The sequence below is a fragment of the Lithobates pipiens genome, unplaced genomic scaffold, assembly GCF_037356315.1.
Source record: "Lithobates pipiens isolate NorthernLeopardFrog02 unplaced genomic scaffold, aLitPip1_a1.2 Scaffold_22, whole genome shotgun sequence".
NCBI classification, from domain to species: Eukaryota; Metazoa; Chordata; class Amphibia; order Anura; family Ranidae; genus Lithobates; species Lithobates pipiens.
Window position 1 is genome coordinate 205,888,148 of NW_027507784.1, and position 21,190 is coordinate 205,909,337.

Sequence of the window (21,190 nt, forward strand, 5' to 3'; positions counted from 1 at the left end):
GCTTGAGGCAGAGCAGCAGGAAGAAGAGGAGGACTTCCTTTCCTCTCAAGGCCTGCTTTATGCAGACACCATTCTTGTGATGCCACAGAACACACAAAAGGAGAGGGAGACATACAGTAGGTGACCACGATATTGTGTCAATCTCGCCGCTTTTATCGGCGAGATTGACAACCTGCGAGCCCCGTCGCGGGAGCCAGCACCGAGCCGGCTTGCATTGGGAAAGGAAATTTTTTTATTTTACATTCCCGATAAGCGTCAAGCATCGCTGACACTGGTGCGGGGATCCGAATTGGATTCCCGCCAATACCAGGTACTGTATTTGGTATGAATCCTAAGGGAGAACTCTACGCCAAATTTAAAAAAAAAAATGGCATGGGTCCCCCCTCCGGAGGCATACCAGGCCCTTAGGTCCGGTAGGGATTTTAAGGGGAATCTCCTACGCCGAAATCCATACCAGACACTTATCCGAGCACTCAGTCCGGCCGGTCAGGAAAGGGGGTGGGGATGAGCAAACGCTCCCCCCTCCTGAGCCATACCAGGCCGCGTGCCCTTAACATGGGGGTGGGTGCTTTGGGGGAAGGGGGGAACCCTGCGGCCCCCCCACCCCAAAGCAACTTGATCCCATGTTGATGAGGACAAGGGCCTCTTCCCGACAACCCTGGCCGTTGGTTGTTGGGGTCTGCGGGCGGGGGACTTATCGGAATCCAGGAGCCCCCTTTAATAAGGGGGCACCCGGATACCGGCCCCCCACCCTATGTGAATGAGTATGGGGTACCCCTACCCATTCACCTGTGAAAAAAATGTAAAAAAAAACACAACACACAAGGTTTAAAAATAATTTATTGCACTGCTGGGTCTTTCGACTTAGGGGGTCTTTTCGCCGGACTCCTCCGCTATCTTCTGCTCTTTTACTAGCTCTTTTACTAGCGGAGGAGCCCGGCTTTCTTCTTCTTCACCGCCGCCGCCCGGGGGTCTTCTTCCAACTTCGGGGGTCTTGTCCCCCTCTTCAGTTCTTCTTGCCGGGCCTCCGCTTTCTTCCTTTAGCTCTTTTACTAGCGGAGGCCCGGTCTTCCGTCGCCGCCGCCCCTTCTTCCGACTTTGGGGGTCTTGTCCCCCTCTTCAATTCTTCTTGCCGGGCCACCTCTTCTTCTTCCAGCTCTTTTACTAGCGGTGGCCCGGTCTTCTGTCGCCGCCACCGCCTTCCATTCTTCTTCTTCTTCTGGAGACGTTGACTTGACGCTCTCTCCGGCCGCAATGCCAGGGACACGGTGTGCGGCGACTTATATAGGGACAAGGGGCTGAGATAGTGACATCATAAGGGGGTGGGGTCACCATGTGACATCAACTGGTGACCCCGCCCCTTGTCCCTATATAAGTCGCCGTACACCGCGTCCCTGGCATTGCGGCCGGAGAGAGCGTCGAGTCAACATCTCCAGAAGAAGAAGAACGGAAGGCGGTGGCGGCGGCAGCGACGGAAGACCGGGCCTCCGCTAGTAAAAGAGCTCTCTCGCTCGCTCGCTACTATAGGAAAATTACATTTTCCTATTGCAGCCAGCGCGAGAACCAGCGCGACGGGATTGCGCTGGTTAGAGAAGCCTGTCGCCGGGAACCAGCGTGACAGGATCGCGCTGGAAACACAATATCGGTGGCACCTACTGTAGGAGAAGGATTCTGGCAGTTTTGGAGGCATTGAAGCAGAGGAAGACATATGTCAAACCTTAATCAGTTGCCTACCAGCCGCCGCAGTGGCTGCTGGTGCCCCTGCCTTCCCCGTGGCGATCAGATTCATTACAGAACCAATCAATCTACAGGCCCAGGACAATGATTTCTGGGCTGGACCTGCTGATCTGTTCTAGTGAATGAAATGCCTCCTCTGCCTGTGTAATTTAAACACAGGCAGAGGAGATTATGTCATCTCCCCTCATGGAGCCCTTTTCAGTTCTAGCTCGAGTGGAGAGGACATCCATAGTGAGTACACCAAGCACTACACTAACACCAGTACACAAAGGCACACTTTTCACCCCGATCACCCCCTGATCACTATCCTAAATAATCCTTTCACCAAGTGCAGTTTTTATATTTTTCACTGATCACTCTACTGGTGTCACTTGTGACACCAATCAGCGTTAGGACAGTTAGTGGTAGACCCAGGTAGGTTTACGGTACCTCCATATATTCACGGGTTAGCTAGTTAGCATCAGTGATATGTCGGTGTCAGTTAGCTTCAATCCCAGATGGCGTCAGATTTTAACTCTTTGATTGCCCATAGCACTAACACACATTCACACACCATACACCTCCCTTACAAGTATAGTATTTGAACAGATCAATATCTTTGATCTTATCAGATAAAAAATTCAGCATTAACAGGATTAGCCCAGACACCTGTAAGCACCTGCATTTAGCCCCCTCCGCCTAGCCCAGCCCGAGTGCACTATCAATAGATCACTGTCACTTCCAAAACACAGCACAAACAACTGCAGCATTAGCAGGGTCACGCCTGATCCCTGCTAGCACCAACAGTTCATTTATTTTGTAGAGATTCAATTTAGTGGCCAAAATGTCAAAACAGAGGTACACTGGTGGAGAGGCCTACACATTTCTGAACATGACAGATGTGAGCGAAGGGGAAGACTCACTGTCAGATTCAGGCTCAGTATACAAAGCCGTAGAGAGCAACGGCACCCTCGTATAGGGCAGAGAGCCAGTACTAGTGCCGCTCAACCTTCTGGTGTACTGGCAAGAACCAGTGGCCTAGTACATCCTGGTCATAGATAAACCAGCACTGCAGTATCACTTGATGACGTGGCGAGTCCCATAAGTGCAGTTCAAGCTGGTGCGGTGAACAACAAGTTCCTAAATTGCTATAAACTGTCAGTCATATGTGGATATATGTGGATAAAACTGATACCCAGTGCAGCTGCCAACCACTGGAGAAATGGGGAGCAGGAATCAAAAGACAAAAAGGCAGCGCTCCATGGGTAGGAGCCAAAATTATATAGATATCTCCTGTTGCCTTTCCCTCTGTAGCTTTGATAAAGCGCATGCGCGCAAAACATATAAGCTACGGCAACCTTTTCAGCTTCCGGTCCACCACTACACCCAGGGTTCCTGCTTTCGCAATAGCGATGACGTCATCTCGTGCACCCAGCTCCAGTGGCTACACTCGGCTTCCCTGGCTCCATCCTCCAGCAGTGGCAGACACTACATCCTAAACAGCTTGGCTCCATCACGATAATACTGTTCCCCACAAGCTTTGGAATGATCTCTCTCCACGGTGAGCCTCCTGAAAGCATTTAACCCCTTCTAATCCAGACATCATGGTGTTACCGTTTTAAATTTTAATATAATACAGTTACATAGCTATATGCTTTTTATTATCTGCTGCAGTTTTGTACCAGCACCGACAGCCTTTGTCATTTGCTGGATAACTGTCTGCAGTGCAATAAACTAAGTTTGAATCCAGTCCATGGTTCATATATATATATAATATATATATATATATATATATATATATATATATATATATATATATAATCTATCGCATTTTGGCTCCTACCCATACCCATAGAGCGCTGCTTTTTTGTCTTTTGATTCCTGCTCCCCATTTCTCCAGTGGTTGGCAGCTGCACTGGGTATCAGTTTTATTAACATATCCACATATGACTGACAGTTTCTAGCATTTCAGGAACTTGTTATTTGTCTTGCTTTTTTGGATTTTCTCCAGCAGCTTACCAACAGTCGTTTGGCTACACCAGGATCAATTCTATAGTCAGTCATAACCCACATACAATTACTATATGATCTACATATAAAGGTGTGACTTTTCCATGCAACTTTGCATGTTCACATCTGTAGAGAATAAGATTTATAATGGTTTATAACGGTTTATAATGTGTTATCTTAATCATCTGTTTATGCACACATAATTTAAAGCGGGAGTCCGCCGGGAGTCTGACGTTTTTTAATTTTTTTTTAAAGCCAGCAGCTACAAATACTGCAGCTGCTGACTTTTAAAATAATGACACTTACCCGCCACTTACCCGCCCAGCGTGCCCGCGATGTCGGCACCCGAAGCCGATCTCTCGATCGTCTCTCGGGTGCTGCCGCCGCCATCTTGGGTATGGGAATCGACTTCATTTCCCGGTTCCCTACTGCGCATGCGCGAGTCGCGCTGCGCAATAAGGATGGTCCCCACTGTTTCTGGGATCCGTGTGTTTCCCAGCAGGCAGCGGGGGACCCTCGGAAAGGGGCGTAGATTCTGCGGAAATGGGCGTACCTTCTGCAGAATCTACGCCGGAAGTGGGTGCAGATACCTGTACTGTACAGGTACCTGCACCCCCTCCCCCCTGAAAGGTGCCAATTGTGGCGCCAGAGGGGGGGGAGGGTTCCAATGAGCGGAAGGTCCACTTTAGGGTGGACCTCCGCTTTAAGTATTAACAGTCCTTGTAAATCTATTGGTTATTATAATTTTTTTTGTGTCTCCCTTCCTTTCTCCCTCTACTTTTTCAACCTTTCTCTTATCATGGCCACAGATCGATTTATTTGGTATTTCAAGTGGTAACGGTACTGCCACCAATAGTTTTCCAACCCTAGATAACAATAGGCCTCCCCATACTGACAATTTTGAGATCCAGATGTGAAAAGCATTCCTCCAATTACAGCACGCCATACTGTATGAAAATGCACAATGGTGAGATCTCACATTTTTACAAAAATATCTTGATTTGGGGATTACCCCCAGAGGTCTTCGTATAAAGAAGCATTGTAGCTTTTTTGACGAGGACCTCATTAAAGAGTGGCACATGGTTTATGAATTTTGTGCTATGAAGTGGATTAGGGATGAGCTTCGTGTTCGAGTCGAACGTACGTTCGTCTCGAACATTGGCTGTTTGGCCATTCGGCGAATTCTGAACGTTTGCGCCGTTCGCGTCAAAATTCGAGTGACGCGCGCGCGGACCACAATGCACTGCGGTGGCGCAGTGCATTGCTGCCCCATGATTGGCCAAGCATGCACTGTGACCCCGCATGCTTGGCCAATCGCAGCGCCGGCAGCGAGGAGAGCCATGATTGGCCACAGGCATCCTGCCTGTGGCCAATCATAGCTCAGGCTGTGTAGTGCACGCCCCACACTATATAAGGCCGCCTTTGAGGCGGCCTCGTGTAGTGTGTTACTTAGCATCTGAAGCAGTGGGTGTTCTGTGTACCTTCAACACAATACACACCAATCGTTTTTGGCTGATTTCCTATCTTGCTGCTGTGTAGTGGTTGTTGTCTGTGCCCTGACTGCAGTATACACCACTATATTCACCTCAACTATATAGCTAGTGATCTAGCTTTAACCACTTAACAACTGCCCATTGCCGATTAACGGCTTCAGGGGGGTTGTTTAACTCTGAGAGGCCGTTAATTAACGGCCTCCCAGAATTCTGCTCTCGCGTGCCCTGAGGTGTGCGCACTCGAGAGCATCCGTGACCGCCGGGTCGCATCACGGATCACGGTAAACGGCCGCTCATATCGGCCGTTTACCACGTGATTGCTCCGTCAAATGACGGAGTGATCACTTGGAAACAAACCGGCGTCATGTTATGACGCCTGTTCCTCCCTCCCCTCTCTGTACCGATCGGTACAGCGGAGGGGAAAGAGATCGGTGTCAGCAGCGATGTGGGCTGCATCTGCAGTGCCCACATCGCTGCTCACCGAATTTAACCCCTCAATTCCCTGCCAATACTCTGCAATACCAGTGCATACTCTGCAGTACCCTGCCATTACTCTGCAGTACCCCGCCATTACTCTGCAGTGCAGTACCCTGCCATTACTCTGCAGTGCAGTACCCTGCCATTACTCTGCAGTACCCCCCATTACTCTGCAGTACCCCCATTACTCTGCAGTACCCCCCAATACTCTGCAGTGCCCGCCATTACTCTGCAGTACCCGCCATTACTCTGCAGTACCCCCAATACTCTGCAGTACCCTGCCATTACTCTGCAGTGCAGTACCCTGCCATTACTCTGCAGTACCCCCCATTACTCTGCAGTAACCCCCATTACTCTGCAGTACCCGCCATTACTCTGCAGTACCCGCCATTACTCTGCAGTACCCGCCATTACTCTGCAGTACCCCCAATACTCTGCAGTACCCTGCCATTACTCTGTAGTACCCCCCAATACTCTGCAGTACCCTGCTATTACTCTGTAGTACCCCGCCAATACCCCGCCAATACTCTGTAATACCCTGCCATAAATTGCCATACCCAGCCATACTCAGAGATACCCAGCCATACTCGGTGATACCCTGAAATAACCAGCCATAGACGCCCCCCACCCCTCACCAACTCGCCAGTACGATCAAAGCCAGAATCTTTTTTTTATTTTTTATTTCAGGCTTCCCAGCCTAGAGGTGAGATGTGGGGTCATATTGACCCCCCAGATTTCACTGTAAAGAGGACCTGTCACCCCATATTCCTATTACAAGGGATGTTTACATTTATTGTAATAGGAATAAAAGTGATCAAAAATATATTTTTGGGGAAAAAAATGTCAAACTAAAATAAATAAAGTAAAATGAACAATAAAAAAATAAAATAAAAAATAAAGCGCCCATGTCCCCATGTGCTCGCATGTGCCACACATGTGAGGTATCGCCGGGAATGTTAGAGCGAGAGCAATAATTCTAGTCCTAGACCTCCTCTGCAACTCAAAACATGTAACCAGTAAAAAAAAAATTAAAGCGTCGCCTATGGGGATTTTTTAAGTAGCGACGTTTGGCGCCATTCCACGGGCATGTGCAATTTTGAAGAGTGACATGTTTGATATCTATTTACTCAGCATAACTTCATCTTTCACTTTATGCAAACATTGGGCTAACAAGTGGTTAATAATAGAGCTTGCAGTCAGTAGTGTTAGGAGATAGTGCGTGCTGTCTGCGTGCTCTGTACCCAGTACATACCGCTATAATATTGGGCAGGCCCCTACTTTCAAACATCCAACTTACAAACATCTCCTACTTGCAAACGCAAGGAGACAGCAGCAAGTGAGATAAAAAAAGATGGACGACAAAACAAATTATACAGGGGTGATAACCCTTCCCTATGTTTTCCAAAAAGCTTAAAGATAGTTTTTTTGACTGGAGCTACACTTTAAAAATGTACCGGTTGAAAATGACAAACAGATTCAACTTAACACAACAAACCTACACAGTCCCTGTCTTGTTTGCACCGCCTGTATACTGCTGTTCTGAGTATATAGGGCCTGGGGGCCACACGCATTTCCTTTTTTTAATATGGGTACGGGGTTCCCCTTAATATGCGTACAAGACCCAAATAGGCTGGTAATGGGCAGGGAGGGCTACCCATGCCATGTTTCTCAATGATTTTCAACCATATTGCAGGAACCAGATATAACATTAAAACCGCAAGCAGTTTTAAATGGTGTTATTTCCGTTTAATGTCATTTTGTGCAGGGACTGTTCTAAACACGGGAAACACGTGGCACTTCACAGGCATACTACAGACACCCCCCAGGCACCATATTTAAAGGAATATTTCACTTTTTTTTTTCACTTTAATCGTCATTAAAATCAGTGCTCCCGCCAAAACGGCAGTTTTTAAAACTTTTTTTTGCAGTGACCCATGTCCCCTGAGGCAGGAGGCAGGTCCCCAAACCCTTTTTAGGACACTATCTTGCATATTAGCCATTAAAATTAGCACTTTCCAATTCGAACGTTCGAGTCCCATAGACTTCAATGGGGTTCTAACGTTCGTACCGAACGCGGGGGTCGTTCACAAGTTCTGGTGCGAACCGAACCGGGGGGTGTTCGGCTCATCCCTAAAGTGGATCAAGACATTGGTTCAACAAAGAGAGAGGAAGTTAAGGACCATGGAATTACAGGTGCTCGAGAAGACCAAAGTGGCTGAGGCATTTAGTCCTTCTTACCTTTTTTTAAAATGGGAGCAAGTTCAAGACAATAATATCAAAAAACATGAGGATAAAACTAAGCTTCATAAAAATGAAAAAAACTAGAAAGTGGTACTACAGATTACAAAACTGGGCAGGTTTTTGAGTGGAAACGCTCCACACAAGTTCCTCCTGGTAACACAATATACAATAGGTATGATGCCAATACCCACCAAGTTCAGTCTTTGATTAACACAACCATCAGTGCTAAAAATAAGAATAGAAATAAACATAACAAGAACAAAAATAAACATAAAAACAATAAACATAAACCAAAACATACACAGGATTAGCATTCCAGTCCAACACAGACAGTAGAACAGGAATCTGGTCCTGTCTCAGTTCTGGACAAATCACAACAACCCATATCTGTTCAGATTACATCTCCTTTTGCTTCACCTTTGAGCACTGATCTTCTACTCTTGGATCCAACAGCACCACTGGAACCATGCTGTAGTCACATCGAATATATACAGTACAGTCCTTTATCCAGGGATCTGGATGTTTACATCAAAGAGGGAGCTCGACCTAGGAACAATGGGGTGGCTATTTTTCCATCTACAGTAACTAATGAGACCAACGATATATCATTTGCTGATGGGAATTTTTTATTCCGGTCTCCAAAGGAAGCCTTGCATTTAAAAGAAAAAAGAAAATTAGACAAGGTAGACGAGGAGGAAGAAAATCCACGATTAAACAAAAAAGAGAGGATGGACTCCCACTAGAAGACAGTACTATTAAGATATATAATCTGTCATCACACATCCTTAGACCGGTTGAACTTTTTTTCTTGAAAAAAAGGTCTCACTTTTTCTCCCTCCACAGGGCCTAATAAATTTGGTCTGTTCAAAGATCTTAATAAATGTATCTTTCTCTCACATTGAAACGACATTATGCTAGGAATGAAAACCCTTACAACCAACTTTGACCTACAGGTAAGCCTAGATTAAGGCTTACCTGTAGGTCCAAGAATTATCTCCTAAACCTATACGGTTTAGGAGATATTTACCCGAAGACAGCCACCGCTGTCTACGGCGCATGCACCGTAGACAGCAGCACGCAGGCGCACTGGGCAGGCCACAGATCGCGGCGATATGCCGCGAGTGTCGGCTCCCGTGCGCATGCGCGGGAGTGACGTCATTGCTGCTCTGGCCAATCACAGTGCCGGAGCAGCGAGACCCCGGAAGTCACTCCGGGATCCATGACAGCGGCGGACATGAAGACGGAGGACCGCTTCGGGGGCTTCATTCTCAGGTAAGTTATTCATAATGAGCTAGTATGCTATGCATACTAGCTCATTATACCTTTGTCTGACAGGGTGTGTTTTTATTTTATTTATTTTTTAGCCTTTACTTCCTCTGTAAGTGGTAATTTACCATCAGAGGGTATTAATGATCTAACCCCTATCCAACCCCAGGATGATATTCTGCACATTCTGGAAGATCTGTGTATGGAGGGTAATATGGTGAGTCAAACACAGGAACCTTTTTTGGATCCTGAGGTTAGACACATTATGTTCAATCCTCCATCTACAGTTAATCCCACACAATCCAAAGGTGCACATATAGAGACTTTTTATCAGTGTATAGGGACTTTGTGAATTTGTGTGATACCTCTGGTAGACAGAGTTATGCAAACCTAAGTGCACCCGAACGTCTAGCCCTTAAAGATCTCACCCAAAACAAAGACATTATTGTCAAACAGTCTGACAAAGGTAGTAGTTTAGTGGTGCAAAATAAATCAGACTACCTCAGGGAGGCCCATCTGTTCTTGGCCGACAATAATACCTATTTGAAACTTCTCTCTGATCCTCTTCCTTATTATCAGTCGGAATTTGTGAAGTTAGTTGAAGCCACCTGGAAAGAGGGGATACTAAATAAGAAAGAAACATTTTTTGTTACCTGCAGTATGTAGCATCCCCTATTTTTATCACCTTCCCAAGGTGCACAAAACCCTAGTGAATCCTCCGGGTAGACCAATTGTAGCCTGTACGAATAGCTTCACCAGTGGCCTATCAGTATATTTAGATGTTTTGCTGCAGCCTTTGAGTTGTCAAATTTCATCTTACATCAGGGATTCTAGTCATGTCATTGAAGTTTTAAAAGAGTACTTTTGGCAAGAGGGTTATTTATGGGCATCTTTAGACATTGCCTCATTATATACAACTATACCCCATGATGTTGGACTTGCTGCCGTGCAATACTTCCTCACCAAGAATGGAGAGATGAACTCTACACAATCTGAGTTTATTTTAAATTGTATAGATTTCTATTTAGAGCATAATTATTTTACTTTCTTGGATCAATTCTACCTCCAACGTAAGGGGACAGCCATGACAGTAAATTTTGCCCCGGTTTATGCCAACCTTGCCATGGTGTATTGGGAGGAGAAGCATATCTGGGCCAACAACCCCTTCTCTGAGCATATTGTCTGCTATGGATAGTATATTGATGATGTCCTGCTCATTTGGAGTGATGACTCAGATGTGTTCTCCTCCTTTGTTACCGATTGTAATACCAACACACTGGAACTATCTTTCACACATATGTTATACTCCATGGAGTTGGTGTTTTTGGATCTGGTCCTATCCCACGACCAGCATAACATCATTACCGTAATCATACTAAATCTACCAGTGGCAACTCATATTTTCACTACGATAGTTGCCACCACCCAACTTGGAAGAATAACATCTCCAATGAGCAATTTCATAGATGAAGGAGAAACTGCACAAGAGTGGAAGACTACAACTCACAAGGTGATTATATGCAAAAAAGGTTTGTAGGGAAGGGTTACCCCAGAGACTTAGTCCAAGGCACTTTCCTTTCCCACATAAGCATGCCACCAAAAAATAAAAATAAAGATAATCATAACAAGGAAATAGAAAATATGGCTAGATTCTTGTTTACATTTAATACAAAATACAGGACCATTTCAAAAATTATCCAGAAACATTATAAAATTTTAAAACGCGATTAATGCTTGTCACCTTTACTGTTTTTACAGATAAAGGTACCTCCTTCCAGATCAGGCAATTTATTACATGTTCAACAGAATTTGTTGTTTATGTTCTACGATGCCCATGCAATCTACTGTACATTGTTCGTACTATGCATACCCTTCGTACGAGAATAGGCAAAAACCGTAGGTATATTAAAAAAGGTTTTGACAAACATAACGTTCCACACCGTTTCCTCCAGGTACACAGACATACAGACTTTTGATGCCTTGAGGTTTTGGCAATTGAGAGCATCCCTAAAGGTACTCTGACTGCGAGCGAGAGGTTTTCCCTCCTTTGCAGGAGGGAAAATTTTTGGATCTATCCCTTGGGTTCTCTCATGCCTGGGGGCCTCAATGAGGAACTCAAAATCCACAGTCTCATGTGACCTTTTCTTACATGACCCTCGTTACATTGAGCAGTTTCATGTTTTGACTTGTCTAAATATAAATTAATATTATTTTCATGACTTACTTTTAGTATTATCTTTAATTCTCAGTTCTTAATATAATATAAAATGATTCTCTCTTTTTTTATATATATTTTTCATATACCATATTTATTGACGTATAACACGCACCGGCGTATAACACACAACCCAAGTTTAGGAGGGAATTTTAAGGAAAAACTTTTAGGAGGGAAGTTTAAGGAAAAAAAACTTACATTTAAATGCCCATCAATGCAGCCTTATAAGTGTCCTTCTGTGGCCTTGTCCATCATTGCACCCTTGTCAGTGTCATTTGCAGCCTTGTCATACAGCCTTTTCCATCATTTGCAGCCTTGTCATGCAGCCTTGTCCATCATTTGCAGCCTTGTCAGTGTCATATGCAGCTTTGTCATGCAGCCTTGTCCATCGTTGCACCCTTGTCAGTGTCATTTGCAACCTTGCCCATCATTTGCAGCCTTGTCAGTTTTTTTTGCAGATTTTCCTTTTTAAAAATGTTGCTGCCAAGATACAGAGCCGGATGTCCTGTGTATCTCGGTGCCGCTCGGTAGTTGTCGGCGGCTTTTAGCTGTTCTAGGCAGCTTTCGGCCACCTTTGGCCATTCTCGGCAGCTTTCGGGCACCAAGAACGGCCGAAAGCTGCCGAGAACAGCCGAAGGCGGCAGAAAGCCGTCGAGGGGGGCGGAAGAAGGATGAAAGCTGCTGAGAACAGCTGAAAGCTGTCGAGAACGGTCGAAGGCGGCAGAGGCTTACAATGGCGGGGGATCGGCGTATAACGCGCACTTGCGATTTCCCCCTGATTTTAAGGGGAAAAGGTGCGTGTTATATGCCGATAAATACGGTACATTTATAATGTTTACATTTATGTTTATATTTAATAATGCAAAGAACAGTACCATATACATTGGGTGACCCACACGCATTGTTGCAATGACCCTTTATATGTGGGGACTAAGTATTATATCCTTATATCTTCATATACAAATATATTGATTAATTATTTTTTTGGAATGTATTACATTTGTTGCATTAACTCTTTCTAACTGTAAATGCCAACATATTGTTATGTGCTTTGTTTTTCAATATAATCCTATTAACCACTTGACAACTGGGCACTTAAACACCCCTCGTGATCAGACCAATTTTCAGCTTTCAGTGCTCTCACACTTTGAATGTCAATTACTCAGTCATGTAACACTGTACCCAAATACATTTTTTGTCTTTTTTTCCCCACAAATAGAGCTTTCTTTTGGTGGTATTTGATCACCTCTGGGTTTTTTATTTTTTGCACTATAAATGAAAAAAGACCGAAATTTTTTGAAAAAAACTAATTTTTCTTTGTTTCTGTGATAACATTTTGCAAATTATTATTTTTTTTCATGAATTTTGGCCACAATTTATACGGCTACATATCTTTGGTAAAAATAACCCAAATTAGTGGATATTATTTGGTCTTTGTGAAAGTTAGAGAGTCTACAAGCTATGGTGCAAATCATAAAAAATTGATCACATCTGATGTACTGGTGGCCTATCTCATTTCTTGTGACCCGAACAAGCCAGGAAAGTACAAATACCCCCCAAATGACCCCTTTTTGAAAGTAGACATTCCAAGGTATTTAGTTAGAGGCATGGTGAGCTTTTTGGTGTTGTAATTTTTTCCCACAATTCTTTGCAAAATTAAGATTTTTTTCACAAAATTGTCATTGTAATAGGTTATTTCTCTCACATGGCATGTGTATCCCACAGATAATGCCCCAAAAGAAATTCTGCTACTCCTGAGTATTACAATACCACATGTGTGGGACTTAGCCACTTAGAGAAGCCCAAAATGCAGGGAGCACCATCACATGTTCTAGGAGCATAAATTACACATCTAACTTGTTGACTACCTATTACACTTTTGAAGGTCCTGTAGCACCAGGACAATGACACGTGACACTGATGTGTCACTGATGACAGATACCACTAATACGTGGCACTGATGACACCTGACACTGATGACAGATGGCACTAATATGTGGCACTGATGACATGTGGCATTAATACTTGGCACTGACAGATGGCACTAATGACAGATGGCACTAATACGTGGCACTGATGACAGATGGCACTAATATGTGGCACTGACACGTGACACTGATGACAGATGGCACTGATACGTGGCATTGATGACACGTGACACTGATAACAGATGGCACATGACACTGGCAGGTGGCACTGATGACAGATGGCACTAATTTGTGGCACTGACACGTGACAGTGATATGGCACTGATGACAGCTGGCACTATGTGGCACCGATGACACGTGGCACTGATGTGGCACTGATGACAGATGGCACTTATACATGGCACTGGGGATAGATGGCACTGACAGGTGGCACTGGGGACAGATGGCACTGACAGGTAGCATTGGGGCAAATGGCACTAACAGGTGGCACTGGGGCAAATGGCACTGACAGGTGGCACACTGGGGACAGATGGCACTGACAGGTGGCACACTGGGGACAGATGGCACACTGGGGACAGATGACACATTGGGGACATTACTTACAGCCGCTGCAGCCGCTAATCTCTCCCTACTCACACGCTGTCTGTGTGAGGAGGGAGAGCCGGCGATGAGAGATGATCTCATATTTTTACATATGAGATCATCTCTCATTGGGCACGCTGATCGCACTGTAAATGGCCGCTGCGATTGGGCGTTTACAGAGATCTGTGACTGGCTGTGTCCGGGGGACAAGGCCAGCACAGAAGTTCCCCGATGCGCGCTCACGGGAGCGTGCATTGCGGAAGTAAACAGGAGGCCGTCCAGGGACGGCCTCCCGGCAATTGGCATCCGCTCTGCAGCCGTCTTTCGGCTATAGAGCAGACGCCTAGTGGTTAATCTCTTTGTGACTGACTCCCTTTTTTCACTCATATGTGTGTTTTTTGCTCATATATGCATTTTCTTGTTTTTTACTCTTCATACCTATGTGCCATGGGAGCATTGCTTGTGAACGTATATATGTGTGTGTGTGTGTGTGTGTGTGTGTTTTTTTTACACGTGTCGTGGAGATGTTGTTCTTCCGGACATGTGGATATACACATATGGTTTTATTATTATTATCTTTTCACATTTATTTTCATTTTTATAATTAATTTTATTTAAATTTTCATTTTCATTTTTTTTTTTCATATGCATTATTATTTTTTCATTGATTTTGTATTTCAATACATTTATTATATATTTTTTTACATTTAGTATGTGTAGGTTCATTATGTGTGCATTAAGTATCCTGAAAACATTTAACCCTTTCTCATCCAGACATCATGGTGATACCGTTTTTAATTTTAATATAATACAGTTACATAGCTATATGCTTTTTATTATCTGCTGAAGTTTTGTACCAGCACCAACAGCCTTTGTAATTTGCTGAGTAACTGTCTACAGTGCAACAAGCTGGTGCAGTGGCTAGCACAAATAGTGCCCCGCAGCCACCAAGAATTCAACAAACCCGTGGAGCCCATAGTGCCCTTCCAGCTGCATTTGCAAATCCTGATTGACAGACCACCACTTCTGCAGTGCCCATAATTCCCCCATTCACTGGCCAACCCGGAATTCAGGCGGAAACAATAGACCTTACTACCCTTGACTTTTACGAGCTGTTTTTCATGGAAGATCTGTACAGATCTATTGTAGACCAAAGCAATTTATATGCTGGTCAGTTTATTACAGCAAATCAAAATTTGATCCCTGCCAGAGAATTTATCTGGCAACCTATAATGGTTCCGAAATTTAAGACCTTCCTTGGCCTATCCCTCCTCTTAAAAGAGTGAGTTGCGGTCATATTGGTCCACTGACCCAACTAAAAAGAGTAAGTTGCGGTGAGATAGGTCCACTGACCCAATTCACCATATGCCTGTGTTATCTGCTTCCATGACCATGACTAGATATGAGCAAATCTTGCGGTTCACGCATTTCAATGAACTCTGTCATCCTCGGGGTGACCCTGAATACGATCGGCTCCACAAAATTCAGCCCCTCGTAAACCACTTCAACCAACAGTTTGCAGCCTTGTTTATTCTCAGACCAGTTGTCTGTATTAATGAGTCCATGATTACGTTTTCCGGCCGCATTGCTTTCAGTCTGTTTCTCCCTAGCAAGCGTGACTGTCAGGAAGGGCAAGCCAGTAATCAAAATGTCGACAGCAGAAGAACATCTATGCATGGGTTCCCAATAATAAGAGCTGCACGGTGAATGCACATGCGCAGATGCACAAATGATGGTGTGCTTACGTTGTGACTGTTCTTGGTGCCAGATGTGCTATTTAAAGGAGACTGATGCCCAAGTTCATTGCTATCTGGTGTACAGCGTTCCATGTGACCTCTGTTACCCGTTGATCCTGAAAACCTGTCCCAATAGACTTTTGGCTTGTTCCTGACAACTCCTGCCTCTGATCCCGGCTTGTCCTGACTTTGCTCCTGTCTCTCCCTTGGTTACCTTGCTGCCCGCCTGGTACCGTCTCGGCCAGTATCTTGACTCTGCGCCAGCTACTTCTTCCTGATCTGTCCGCTAGTGTATGACCCCACTTGCCTGTACCTGTCTGTGTTATGATCTACAGAACTCCTCCTCGCTGACTGCTGAGTCGTGCTTCCAGTCTGATCCTGTCTCCAGCCTGTTTGCTGTTCCAGTCATCTTCCTTGCTGAGAGTCTCTCCACAACCTCATCTGAAGTTCTGACCATCCCCTAAATCAGCAATCCTTCCAGGCACTTGTTTAAAAGGGTCCATACGATGAGGTGAGCAGCCAATTTTACCATTGGTGGTGGTCCCCCCCCCCCCTTGGCACTAAGTCACTTTATGCATGAACTGACTGTATACCACTGAAGATTCCTCACGTGGACTTTTTGACTCAAAAGCTATCTTTGGACTTTTTATTAATTTTAATATGTTAGTAATCATTTTATTTTAGTTAGAGCGCTGTACCATCTGTTTGATATATTGTATTTTGGGATTTGGTAATTGATCCTTGGTGTTCAGCAGCTTTTCGTAAAGGGGTTGTATGTACTGCGCTGATTTTTTCTGTATTTATACTTGTGCCACTCTGCACTGCTGAGCTCCCTGTCTGCTCTATCAGTGGTTCTCAAGTCAGAGGTGTAAGAGAGGCCTTTCCCTGCACACTGGGCTCTACAATCAGGTACGTGACAGTGCCAGATATGGAGTCAAGATGTATAAGCTTTGTGACAGGGCCACAGTTTTCTATTTTCTATTTGTTTTCTGGTTTACTTGGGAAAAAGATAGTCACGTGGAGCCCCCCAGACTACATTGGGAACAGCGGTAAGATTGTTTGGGACTTGGTATCACTCTTATTCGGAAAGGGGTACCACTTCTACGTGGACAATTATTACACAAGTGTGCTACTTTTTAGTTACCTTTTTGAGTCTGAACTTGGCGCACTAGGCACTGTGCAATCTAATCGCCTGTGCTCCTCCAACGGCTCGTAGCTTCCCGATTTAGATGGGGGGAGAGAGCCTGCTTGAAGTGTAATAAATTGCTTTCAGTGAAGTGGAGGGACACACAGAATGTTTTCATTCTGTCTTCCATTCACGCAGATTTGACAGTCCAAATTCCAACAATGACTGGTGTTGTTGAGAAGCCCCATACAACCTTAACATGGGAGGGGCGGACTTCAATGTCCAGATGATGGTGCCATATTTAATTGCCCATAAGGCCAGACACTGGTATAAAAAAAGTGTCTGTATGCTTATTTCAATTGGCTTTGCTGAACGCTTTACACAACGTCAGGATGAATTGGATCCTTCCTGGAATTCTAGGAAGAGATCATCAAAACCTATCGTTTTCCAGACGGTGCTGTAGCCCAACTTCCCAATGCAAATTCAGTGTGTCCTTTGATGACGCCCTGTGGGAGGGTGAAGTGCATTGACGCAACTTCCGGATTACTGATGTCACTTCCGGTCTGGTGGAAAGAACTCCAGGAAAAGCATTTGCTGTATTGTCACCTCCATTTTATGCCTGTTTTTAACTTACATTTGTAAGTATGCATTCCCATGCACAATAAAGCCTGTTCTTAGCTGTACTTCACTATCAGTTCATCTCTTTCATTTTTGGAGACTGGTTTATATGGCTGAGAAATCATCTTAAAAGAAGTTTGTGACCATCTTAAGGAAGGTTCTGTCATCAAGTTCCAATACTGAACCGCCATCTCTGGATATCATCATAAGTCTGTAGTGACCCCCCAGATTGAAAAGCGGTATGCCCGAACATTTCTGAAACATTTTTGCACTTTCTACACAGTGGATTTGAAGCATTTTTCAGTTATTTTATGGACTTTATTATTTTATGTTTTCCATTCATAATGTATGTATATGTTTGAGCGCTGTATTTATTCATTTAATAAAAGCAGTGAGTTGGCTGCATGAGAAGCATTTTCCTGGATGTCCTCCCTGGTACCCTTACCATAAGATCACTCCAAAGAAGATGTCATGTCTGTAGAAAATGTGGATATAGGTGTGACACATGCTATTATTGTCCCTCCTGTCTTGACTGCCCTGGTCTCTGCATCGGTGACTGTTTCCATCTCTACCATATACTAGTTGAGTATTAGCATAGGGTACAGCATGGCACAGTCCTAGAGCAAACTTACACAGGGTCTCGAAAGTTGTTAGATGACCATTGTATTTTGAGAGACCCTATGCTGGAACATTTATAGTTACAATAAGAAACAAACAAAACAATAAATATAAAAAAGCCAAAAATAGTTGTTTTACTGCTCTCTCTCTATTGTTCTCTCTCTATTGGTCTGCTCTGTTTTACTGTATTTTATGCTTAACTGTAATTTTTTATTTTTACTTTGTTTTATTGTGTTTGCTTTGCAGGTCTTACTGTTATACTATAATGTTACTTTTTTATTGTTAACCATTATTTTCTTTGCAGATACGCCATTCAGCTGCAGCACGGGTTTATTTATTTTGACAGCAACAGGGTTTGCTCTCATGATACGTAAATCTGTGACTCTGACACTGCAGGAGGTGATTTCACCATCACAGTTAAAAAAAAAGAGCATATATGCCGAAGAATGGGGACAGGGGTGGACATTAGGGGTGGATTGCCCCTATGCTTTGGCATATATTTTTTACTTTTTTTGGCACAGATTGCAATAAAAATGTTTATTTTAATTATTGAGTTAATGTTTCATTGCTACTGTGATATATGGTTACCATTGTTTGCTTTGCAGGTACGCCATTCAGCTGCAACGCTCATTTATTTATTTTGACAGCAACAGGGTTTGCGCTCACGATATGTAAATCAGCAACTTCAGGGCTGTAGGTGGTGATTTTATCATCACATTTTACAAGGGAGCATATATGCCGAAGCACAGGGGCAGGGGTGAACATTAGGGGTGAATTGCCCCTGTGCATCAGCATATAGTTTTATTTACTTTATCTGGCAGAGATTTCTTCATCCACATCGATTGATGGGCTGAACAAAAAAAAAAGAATAGTGCATGTATGCCCATCATTAGGGGATGGGTGGATGCAGGGCAGTGTTCTAATGGTGGGAATACCACTGATCGATCAATGTGAATGGAGGAATCTCTTTTTTCATTTAACCCAAGGGCTGCATGAAAAAAAGAACATTACAATACATACCCAACAATGACCAGCAATGTACTGGTATGTTGCTGGACTTTGAGTGGTTATACCAGAATGATGCCTATCATCTCGGTATCATTTTTTTCAGCTGGCTTTCCCTTTCATGTAAAAGCAATCATAGCTAATTAGCCAGCTAGACTGCTTTTTCAAGCAGTGGGAGGGAACATCCCCCCTCCCATAGTCTTCCATGGTTTTCCTGGGCTTTTCTGTCCCACCAGGAAACCCGAGAATGCCACTGGTGGTTGCGCCAGCTGACCATAGGGCTGAGCAGAGACACAGCAAGAACAGCGGCAATTATTCCTATGGCCTAAGAAACCGGAAGCTACGAGCATTTCATGACTTCGGTTTCACCGGATATAAACAGCGCCATTGGGAAATTGGGAAAGCATTTTATCACACCAATCTTGGTGAGGTCAGATGATTTAAGGGCTGAGGAGAGATCTAGAGTCTAATAGAACCCACATTTTTCAAAATAGAGTACCTGTCACTACATATTGCTATCATAGGGGATATTTACATTCCCTGTGATAACAATAAAAATTATAAAAAAAAATTAAATAAATGAAAGGAACAGAGTAAAAATCAAATAAAAATCAAAATGAATAAAAAAAATGAAAGCATCCTTGTCCCCCTGTGCGAGAGCGCAAATGAGAATGCAAGTTTCGGTCTTGTGTCATATGTAAACAGCAAATGCACCATGCATGTGAGGTATCACTGCAAATTTCAGATTGAGAGAAGTAATTCTAGCTGTAGATCTCCTCTGTAAATCATAAGTGGTAACCTGTAATGGCTTTTAAAGTTATATTGTATATAAGTTGTATATAGTTTGCCACGCTGCACGCGTGTGTGCCATTTTAAAACATGTTGCGTTTGGTATCCATGTACTCAGCTTTTATTTTTCACCAAACATTTGGGCAGTATAGGGTGTTTTGTGATTAAAATTCAAACAAATGTTTTTTTTCCCCAAAAAATTGTGTTTGAAAAATCGCAAATACTTTGTGAAAAAATAAATTGCAACACCCACCATTTTAATCTATAGGGCCTCTGCTTTAAAAAAAATATATATATAATGGTTGGGGGTTCAAAGTAATTTTCTCACATTTTTTTATGTGAACAAAAATGTCAGAAAGGACTTGGTGGTTCAAGTGGTTAGAAGAGTGGGTGATGTGTGCCATAAGCTTCTAATCTGATAAGATGCCAGGACAGTTAACCCCCCCCCCCCAATGATCCCTTTTTGGAGTGTAGACACCCCAAGCTATTTGTTGAGAGGCATGTTGAGTCCATGGAATACTTTTTTTTTTTTTTTTTTGTTTCGGAAAAATTGAATTGTTCTTTACACAAAGTTGTTACTAAATGATATACTGCTCCCACATGTCATGGGAATATGTGAAATTACACCCCAAAATACATTCTGCTGCACGTCAATTTTTTTTTACATTTGATGCGGGGTTCCCCTTAATATCCATACCAGACCTGAAGGGCCTGGTAATTGAATTTGGGGGAACCCCACGCTTTTTTTTTTTTTTTTTTATCAATGAATCAATGAGTGTTCTCTGTATTATGGGAGCCGACAATTCATTATAGCTGCAAGTGATTTTAAATGAATTTTTTTTCTGCAGAAATTACACTTTGTGCAGGGACAGTTCTAAGCACGGGAAACATGCGCCCCTTCACAGGCATACTATAGACACCCCCAGGTACGAAATTTAAAGTATTACACTTTTATTGTTTCACTTTAATCAGTATTAAAATCACTTCTGAAAAAACTGCAGTTTTTAAAACTTTTTTTTGCATTGATCCAGGTCCCCAAAACCTTTTTAGGACAGTAACTTGCATATTAGCCTTTAAAATTAGCACTTTAGATTTTGAACGTTCGAGTCCCATAGACTTTAATAGGGTTCTAAAGTTCACACAAAGTTTAGGTCGGTTCGCAGATTCTGGTGCGAACCGAACAGGGGGGTGTTCGGCTCATCCTTACTTGTGAAAAAAAGTTGAGATCTGCAAAATACTCAACATGCCACTAAGCAAATAGCTTGGGCTGTCTATTTCCCAAAATTGTGTCCGGGGGGGGGGTTGTGCTGTGCCTCTGAAACTGTGATAGGTAGTGAGAAGCTAAATCAAATATTTACGTTCTTAGAAAT

At 43.6% G+C, this 21,190-nt stretch overlaps 1 long non-coding RNA gene across 1 annotated transcript in view; it reads left to right on the forward strand.

The window, feature by feature from the left end:
* Positions 1-3,137: 3,137 nt before the first annotated feature.
* The window catches only part of LOC143925476 (uncharacterized), a 41,774-nt gene continuing 23,721 nt past the window's right edge, over positions 3,138-21,190 (forward strand). The window contains exon 1 of the long non-coding RNA XR_013261995.1: positions 3,138-3,277. This is a non-coding gene — a long non-coding RNA (uncharacterized LOC143925476). The remainder of the gene's footprint in view (positions 3,278-21,190) is intronic.